The sequence below is a fragment of the Hydra vulgaris genome, chromosome 09 (assembly GCF_038396675.1).
Source record: "Hydra vulgaris chromosome 09, alternate assembly HydraT2T_AEP".
NCBI classification, from domain to species: Eukaryota; Metazoa; Cnidaria; class Hydrozoa; order Anthoathecata; family Hydridae; genus Hydra; species Hydra vulgaris.
The window spans coordinates 17586693-17597097 of NC_088928.1; the positions used below are offsets into that span (position 1 = coordinate 17586693).

Consider the following 10405-nt stretch of genomic DNA (forward strand, 5'->3'; position numbering starts at 1 on the left):
CGTGGCAAAGACTGCCTTGTCAAATGCTGAGAATGTCTCCTGGTGGAAGTTTCAGGGGTTTATGTCAATCCTTACTTACACGTGTGCAAGTAAGTATTTACAAAATGAAACTGTTAACTTTTTACTATTATTATCATTAATACTATTTAATGATATTTACCTAAGATTAATTGAAAGTTATTTATAAATAACCTTAAATTTGAGATCTTTTGTCAAAATATATTGATTGATTGTATTACAAGGTTAATACATCACATTCCTTATAGTAACCAACATAATTATATAAGACAATGACATTAGTAACTCAATTTTAATTGGCTTTCACACGGTAATCTCCTACTTAAAAAGAAGGATATTATACACTTTATGCTACACTTTTCTTTGTGAGTTTGTATAAAAATAATTAAAATAAATATTTATATTAATAGTAATATATATTACCAAAATTAAAAATATAAGAAAAATAATGTCATTGAATTTTAGTTACCAAAACCACAATGGTGTTTATTAAATGATTCCACTGCAAATCTATTAGTTAGAGTCACAAAAGCGTAGCATTTTAAATAAAAAGTTAAATTTATGATGGAAAAAAAAAAAAAATATATAGATATTTGGGTATGAGAAAATTTTTTTTTGAATTTTATATCTTTTAAAATATATTTTATTCCATATTTTATATTTTATACTGTTATAATTTTGTATATTTATTTCTTAATGGTTATTTGTTAGTTTGTTTTTTAATGTTTACTAATTTAGTATAAGCGGTTTATGTACTTAAAATCAAATTAAAATTAGATAACTGTTCATCTTATAGTTTTTTTAAATTAAAAAAATACATATTAAATACATGCTACATAACATTATCTGCATAGTTAAATGTTATAAAATTATGCAATATATAATTTATATGTTTTATATATTCTAAAGAAATGTTATTATGTAAACAAAAAACTTGATTCAATAAATATTTTTTTAAATAAATAGTCCATACATAAAAAACATATTATATATATTAAAACATTAAAAACAGATTCAATAGCTTTCAATTAGATAACGCAAAGTGCAAATATTAATCCATTTAATGTCTATTTAGAGGGCTAATATTTTTTTTGACCCGTTCCTAAAAGCGAGCAAGTCTTTATTCAATGTTATAAAAGAAAAATAACGTTGTTACACGAGGTACGAAAAAAACTAAACGGAAACCCAATTTTTCAAAGGATTTTTTTTGTTATTTACAGTTTGTTACATTGAAATGTCAAGGTCCCAACAGCTTAATTACAAATTTGAAAAAGTATTTAAGTAAAAAAATTTTTATTTAATTAAAAAATTAACTGTTATTTATACTTTTATATCAGAAAATACATTTTAAACAAACTGTTACAATCATTCAGGGGCGGATCCAGACTAATCACGTAAGGAGTGGGGTGGGGTCACGGTTTTTAACTTTTTTTAACAACTCCATAAATCATATACCTTTAGAGTTAATTTGTATTGTTGAAACTGTTTCTGCAATCAGTAATGTCTATATCATCATTCTGGGACTTAGTATCCAAAACTTATCTGCAGTTGAATTTACAACAGAAGTTATACTACGGCAGTACCAATGTATAAGAATGAAAGATGAGGTAGAAATTACATCAATACCTATTAATATTTCTTTTGTTTAAATTTGTGTGACCAGGTGCAATATCCAATCAATCTCAAGTTGTTTCAAATTATTAAGTCATGTCCTGTAAATGTAGCCAGTGCTGAACGTAGCTTCTTAACTCTGCAACGAGTTAAAAGCTGGCTAAGAACACGAATGACAGAAAACAGACATAGAAATTTTCGTAAATGTTAAAAACGTAGTTGACCGTTTTTCATAGTCGGGAAATTGTAAATTAGAATTTGTAGTATAAGTCGTTGAAATAATCCACTAATCATTGTTAGATACGTTTTTAGTTAAACAACTTAACTCTCTAATTTTCGTCAAATAGTTGTGTTTCAACAAACCTAAATTATAAAAATATTTTAACATTTTAATTTACAATGCATGCTTTTTTTTATAAAGGGATACAAATGCTAAGTATAATTCACAAAAAAGTTTTATACTAATTTTGAAGGCAGGGGGGGGAGGAACTGCCACCATTGCCCCCCTATGGATCAGCCCTTACAATGATTTTTTTTCCATGTAATTTTGTCACTTATTAAACTATAAAACTGTAGTAAATCTATACTCTCTATAACTTATAAAAAAAAAATTAAAAGAATATTATATCAAGCTTATATATTAATTCATTTAACTTTTATAGTAGAAAAATTGTGAATAGTGCTCTCAAAAATGTATTTTTGTGTTATAATATAAAATTGTGTTAAAATATAACTCACCATATATAGATATATAGATACTTTTTATAATTACTATTATTTCTAATTTTTCTATATTATAATTTTTCATGTTATTATCACTATTTTTGTCCTCATTGAATTCGACAGGTGTTTCCTTCATATTCGTATTTATTTCTACTTGTAAATATTATTTGTATATATTATATTATATAAATATATTCTACATGTAAATTTTTTTTTTTGAAATATGTAATGATTGTTGTAAAAATAAAAAAAATAAAAAAAACATATATATATATATATTCATATATATATTCTTGATGAAAGAACTTTATGCAAAATATATATTTGATTTGGTAATATTGCAAGACTTTTGAGTTTTAAAGCACTTGTTGCATGACAAAAATAGTTTTGCAGCTAGCGTCATTGAAAGTAGTTGTTCAAATTATTCTTTGCAAAAATGGAATATTAAGTACAAAATTTTCCAATCTATACTATTAAATAAATTTTAGTAATTCAAGAGGACTTTGATGTTTGTCAATATCTCCAACTCTTTTCAAATTGTTAAGCTGCTACCACAGCGTTTATTAGCGCATCTTTTTAGGATGTTGGTGGTGTTGGCGGTGGTAGTGTTGAGTAGGGGGGAGGGGGTTTGAAGAGTTTGCTCCATGTCTGGAAGTTAGCCACCTCAAAAATCAAAAAGTTATGGATCCGCCCCTAGTAATAGGTAGCGTCAGCATAATGTTAAATAATTTTAACACTTACTAATAAGCATGATTTACGAAATTTAAAAATTAGGTTAAGTTATAGGCCACCAAAAATATCAATAATTTTCATAATAGTCTGACAACCCCAAACCTGCAATTAGGGCCCCAAAAATTTTTTCACTAGGTGTTAATAATAAAAAAAAAAGCTTCTTAAATTTGCAAAAGGGCCCCTAAACTTCTATTAACTAAAATTACTAGGTTCTAAATTTGGGAGCCTATTAATTTTTTACCAAAAAAATATTTACAAAATAGAGCAACTGGAAAAATATATGTAATAAGTGAGCCCGTAAGTATTTCTGAGAATTTAAAAGATTAGATAACGGCGTTTTGGATAGGTTTGTTGTAGATTTCGGCGACAAACCTATCCAAAACGACGTAATATGATCTTTAAATTTCTCAGAAAAACTTACGGGCTCACTTATTACATATATTTTTTCAATTAATCTATTTGGTAAATATTTTTTTAAAAGTACAAAATTTTCTGTCATCTAGTTGCTTTAGGTGATGGTTCACTAGATATGGAATCCAAATCAACTTCAATACCGACAGATGTTGCAAACTCTTTTGATTTTTGGGTACGCTATAGGTTTAGACCTTTTAATTAAAACGGTTCAGATAATGTGTTCATTTTTGATATGTGTAAATGTAAGATGAATAATGGCGGTTCAAAGTTTTGTTAATTGATTATAGCAAAAAAGTTGCTGGTATCCTTTTTAGTGATACTATCTTCTCATATCCTATGTACTTTTGAGCAGCCATACACATCTTGTACTAAAAACAAACTAAGAAACTTTAAATTTTTCAGCTACTGTCTTTTTAACCTACAAAAAAACTTCATATGAACCAACTTCATCCTCAGACCTTTATCTGTTTCCGCAAACTCATTCATTAGTTTGCAAAAATTTCCTTTATTTTCTGATTCTTCGGTTTCATTGTAATTTCGAAATGCAATACCTTACCAAGCAAAAAATTTAGTTGCACGAAGAAGTGCGTTTACTTGACTTTGATTTTCTTCTACTTCCTTTGATCTGCTGACGTAAGAGATGATTGAAGTTTATTGAGTTTAATCAATATAGAAATAGATGGTTGAAGTTTTTTTGATACTGACATTAATTGGATACCATTGAGTTGACGTAAACTTTTACTATGTTGCTCAAACAAACCTTTTATAAACTATATTTCAAAAAAATCTTTATCAGTGAATATACTTTCTTACCTTTGAATGTTCAATTTTCCAGCAAACCGTTGGTATTAGCGTTAAAAAGAATGCTAATTTTTTTTAACGTAGTATTCTAGTAAAAAAAAAGCCAAAGCAAAACGTCTCTTTGTAACATCAAAAGAATATACTTCAATACTAGACTGCATTCGAGGATTGTATTTCAATCGATTTATATCAATATCCATATGCAAAAGTAAAGATTTGAGATAATTAGTACTGTTGTAACCAGCGTCTTCTCTCTCGTCTACGTGTAGATTATCTGTGTTATCCGTATCTACGATCTGAACTGAAATAAATTTTTCAAAGTTAATCTATCTTCTGCGGTTTATAATGTTGCAAGCTCAATGTGAGTTTTCTTAGTAAATGCAAACATATTTAAACTAGCTTGTCTCAATTGTTCCTTGCGTGAATTAACTACAGTGTAAATGCTATTTATATAGATAGTTTAAATATGGTTTTACGCTTTTTAAATATAAAAAAGTAGGTTAGATAGGAAAATTAAGACTTTAATTTAATTAGAAAACTTGAAACAATTAAAAATGATTTTTACTTTGTTATGAAATTCGTAATAGAGAATTTAGCTGGTAATTTTTTTATTTTAGCTTTTAGCGAACATAATTGTCTTCTTCACTCCACAAATAAGAGCGCCTGCTCTTCAAACTACGATCTACGGGGCCACAACCTTTGTCTGGAAATTTAGAATGCGTCGAACTGTGCTGAGCAATTTCATTATTTTACAAACCATGACGTAAATGATTGGAATTCTTTACCGTTCGAAACTGTAAAAGCATCATCAACAAATACTTTCAAGAACTTTCTTACCAGAAAATCATACAAGCATTAGTTAAACGACATAAGTAGTCAACTGGATAGACCAAGTATCTTCAGTCTAGAAGTGTCTGGTACCGCACATCTTTATCGATTTTAAGACTATAACAATAAAGTTTTTTTCAAAAATTTAATTTTTGAAAACATTGCGACGTTTTTGACGTTATGTAGTTAAAGAAATTAATTACTGAATATAGAAACTTAAACTTATATGCAAGCTAAGATTTTACTACGCGAACCTTTATTTTATTAACATTAAAAGTTAATGATTTACTAAACGACAATAACAATAGGTTTTAAAAAAAACGTTTATGTTTTTAATAAACAAATGTTTTACGCAAGGATAATGTTTATGACGCAAATTTGCATCTTTTTTAACTGAAATATAATATAAGCTGGTGAGAACCTGCATGGTGTAAGTAAAAAAAAATTGTTTTAAGTCAATATTTATGATTACATACTATCATTCTGTTCAAGGCCCGTGGGAAAAATATTTTGTTAGGGGAAGAAGGGGGACAATACTACTGGGTAGGTCAAACACTTTGAGTATAAATCAGAATAAATTATGATTTTGCTTGCAATGTATAATAAACGGAATTTTTTTTATATTCTACTTGATTTAAAAGACAAAAAAGGTATATCTAGAGCTTTTTATGTTTGGATGAATTTTTAAACATATTTTAGTTGTCATTGAATATCGTATTTGGAGAAACGTCCACAAATGTTTCGTGTTTCTTTCCAAGCAAATCGTGTTTCTTTCCAAACAGCTAACTCTTTCACAACTCCAATCATATGGATTGCGTCAGTCTTATCTTTATGAATATTTAATAACATAATATGATTCAACCATTTTTTTTAGTTGTTGTTAATTAAAGACACGTTTTCATGCGTCTTAAAGTGGAAAATGATCTTTCGCTTTTAGCATTAGTTGCAGGTATCTTAAAGTATATAATAATCTTTCGCTTTTAGCGTATGTAGCATAATCAGAAGAAGCTTTGCCAAAATAAACGCTTGAGGCGTCTTTTACCCGCACTTAAGTTTTGTAAAAATCAAACTGATTCGTTTGCATTTACTACTGTTTCTTTAACCAGAACCTAAAAATTGGCAATTACGCAACCAATTTATCTTTTCAAAAATCATTTTCAAATACTTCAAAAACTACATTAATTTCTCGGTTATAGGCATTAAGTGCATTCATTAAAATTTGTTACAAAGTTCGGTAAACAACCCAATCTGGCTGATCAAAACAGTTTGTCGTTTCAGCTACATTATCAAGAGCTTTGTAATAAACCTTTCAATTTATCTCCCTGTTCTTTCAGGATAGTACGTGGTATTATCAGTATATTAACTTTCGATTCTAGCAAGATGTCTTTTCTTCCTTGGAATATAAGGGTTTTAAACTGCAATCGTAATTGCAAGAATTTGACAAGTTTCCAAAATCTCTCAAATGACTTATAATTTCTAATTGACAATGTTGACATTATAATAGAAGCAAAATGTTGGTCTTCAACAGCAGTGCATGCGCTATTCTGTAAAGTTCGTAAAAATCTGTTTGTCTAAAATCATATTCCACAAAAGACAACCAAAAGAAAATCGAATTGCTGCATGTATATCATATCACCCCGGATTTGCTTTATCATTTCAGTTTCTTTTACATTTCCCAACAACCCCTCCAATTAATCCATCAGCTAATCTTATTTTTTAATCACGACATTTATTCTTTATCTCAAAAAATTTCACCCCTTATTATAAAAAAGGAATTATGGAATATAAAAAATGTAATTTTTAGACACATGTTCCAGTACTTTACAGAAAACCAATAAAAATGAATGATTGAAATAATTTTACAGTCTATTTGACAATAAGTATTTAATGTTAAGTTTTTCTATGCTATGAAATAGAGACACTTGCATCACTTTTACCGCACGTTCTATCCATATATTTGACCGTTGTGTTGGAATTAGTGTTGGCTCTGTGAACCAAATTGTCTTTAACGATTTTAATGCTTTTGGATGCTCATTGCAGGATTCTAATAGATTAACAAAATCTGCAGGATTGAAGTACTGACTATCAAACCATATATCACTCCATGAAACACAGACGAAGTCGCATTGTGTATATATATATATATATATATTGTGTATATATATATATATATTGTGTATATATATATATATATTGTGTATATATATATATATATATATATATATATATATATATATATATATATATATATATATATATATATATATATATATATTGTATATATGTATATATACTGTATATATATATACTGTATATATATATTGTACATACTATATATACATATATTACATACATAATATATATACATATATTGTATATATGTATATATATATTTTTTATTTTTTATTTTAGGTTTCCCAAGATGTCCTAACGGTCTTGTCACAGAGCACCGCGGAAATGCATTTAACCAGGAAGTTCACGCCTCCTTTCTTACCGTGACGCGAAAATATGTCCAGAGCTCATTTTGAACCTGGATCTCTTGCTTATAAAGCAAGCGCTCTAACCACTGCACCACGGCCGCAAATATTGTATATATATATATATATATATATATATATATATATATATATATATATATATATATATATATATATATATATATATATATATATATATATATATATATATATATATATATATATATATATATATATATATATATATATATATATATATGTATATATATATATATATATATATAGTCGCGTGGGAAGGTTAAGAAAGTTGGGGGAAGGGGATGCTGGTACAAAAATCAAGGGGGGCTAAGGCATTTAGAATCAGCAGCAAGTGATGTCTTTTTTGATCAGGTTGCAGTAAATGACATAATAAAGAAATGCAGAAGTATCTACACTCATTTTAACCATAAGAGTTTTGCTTACACCAAATTAAAAAAAATCAACTATTTTCTATTTCCGAATCTTTTCTCTTTAACCTTTAACTCTCCTTAACTACGCTGAGTTGTCTCGTTTCTTTTGTTGTTTTTTTCTTTTGTTTTGACTTGGTTCTCAATATTTTGTTTATCTTTTTTATTTATTTATTTTTCTTTTATTAAACTCTCTTCATTTTTATTTAATTTATTTTTGTTAAAAACTTCCTTTAACCTTCCAAAACTTTTTTTTATCTTTATTTTATATGTAATTTATTTATAAAGTTCGTTATAAAAACGCGTCCGCCATTTCGGAAGTTTTTGCTGTGCTATTCTAATTCTAAGTACTCTAAAGTGTGTTTGCTACCGATTTCGGCAATTTGTAAAGATTTGAAAGTTAACTTAATACTACGAGTGCTACAAAAATTCAGAAAACGCCTGCATTGCCTGGCATTAGTTAACTTTTGTTATACAGAGTTAGAGAGAAAAAAAAAGAAAATCTAGATCGGCACGATGTAAATTTTGCTAAGCTTTAATTACCGATGGAGTTGCGACAACAACCAACTTCATTCGCTATTTAAAAACACATCCCGGAAAATAGGCATTATATCAAAAGTTTGTTCAAAAAAGATCTGCGGCTGCTACACCTGACCAATCTAAGATTTCTGACTTTCGAGCAGGTAAGATTATTTACTAATACTGATTTTTTTTATTTTAATAGATATTTAAAACAGAGGAACATACCCGCGGTCCGCATGCTCTCCGCATGGAGTTCCTTCAGGGGTTCCTCAAGGTTCTATCCTTGGCCCTATACTCTTTTTAATTTACATCAACGATCTTCCAGATATTCTCACATCTAAGGTGGCATTGTTTGCTGATGATACTACCATTTATTCTTGTCGTGATAAAAAACCAATACTCTCTGATTGCTTGGAGGGGCATTCGAGCTCGAAAAGGATCTCACTTCTGCTACAGCATGGGACTCACAGCGGCTGGTGAACTTTAATACAGATAAAACTCAATTTTTTTTCAGCCAATCGTTATCGCAATAATTTAGATCTTCCTATATTTATGAACGGTGATGTACTCGATGAGTCATCTACTCTTTATCTTCTAGGATTAACTCATACTTCCAATCTTTCCTGGAAACCATATATTAAATCAGTTGCAAAATTAGCATCTGCTACGGTTGCATCTCTTTATCGAGCTCGTCACTTTCTTACTTCAGATTCTATCTCTATAAATCCCAAATCCGGCCCTGTATGGAATACTGTTGCTATATCTCGGGTGGTTCTTCTAATAATGCCCTTTCTCTTTTGGACAAGGTGCAAAAACGCATTGTAAACATAGTTGGACCTGCTCTTGCAGCCAACCTTCAACCATTATCACATCGTCGTAATGTTGCTTCTCTTTATCTTTTCTACAAATACTATAATGGGCCCTGCTCTAAAGAGCTAGCGTCTCTTGTTCCATCTACTAAATTTCATTCTCGTGTTACTCGTCATTCAATTGAGTCTCATCCTTTTTCTGTGACTGCTCCTAAGTGCTCCAAAAACGCTTATTCGTCTAGTTTTTTTCCTCGAACATCAGCTCTTTGGAGTTCGCTTCCTTCATCTTGTTTTCCTGATTCATATAATTTGCAATTCTTTAAGTCGTCCGTCAATCGTTATCTTGCTCTACAATCTTCATCTTTTCTCTTTCAGTAACTTCCAACTTTAATTAGTGGCTGCAGCCTTGTTGGAAGCAAAGATGTTTAAAAAAAAAAAAGAAAAGCTTTAGGCTTAGCTTATAATGCTTAGCGTTAAGGATAATGGATTATTAATTTATAGAATAAAAAATGAGGATGACTTTGCATTTATTATTTGTAGTTGCTTTTGAAGAGATTTCTACTACAACATATGGCCACACCTACCCCAATCTACGAAAATTTTTGGCAGTCATTGTAAATCATATGGTAGTTGGTGCATCACTACTCGTGTCTTGTAGAATGTGAACGTTTTAAGCAATACAATTATGTTCTTGATCCTCAGTGCTCAAGCATTAGCAGCTCTGTCGTAAAAACCTATTTAGAAAAAACGTACATGATTGCAAAGGAAAACTTAACTGATTCCGAATCGCTAATATCTACATCGATATTGCTTTTTTGATTGAACCAAAAAAAATGTTAATTAATCTTTAGTTTTTGAATAATTTCAAAATATACTCTTTATTTTGTTGCAACTCTCCGTTCATAACCGTTACTACCAATATTTATCAAGTCATTGTGTTAGGTGTTAGAATAATCTAGATTATATATATATATATATATTATATATATATATATATATATATATATATATATATATATATATA

General features: G+C 28.8%; 1 long non-coding RNA gene across 1 annotated transcript; it reads left to right on the forward strand.

The window, feature by feature from the left end:
• Positions 1–4682: 4682 nt before the first annotated feature.
• LOC136084605 (uncharacterized) lies at positions 4683–5257 on the forward strand. Its single transcript, XR_010640677.1, has 2 exons — positions 4683–4794; positions 4917–5257. It is a non-coding gene; the product is annotated as an uncharacterized LOC136084605 (long non-coding RNA).
• Positions 5258–10405: the final 5148 nt, after the last annotated feature.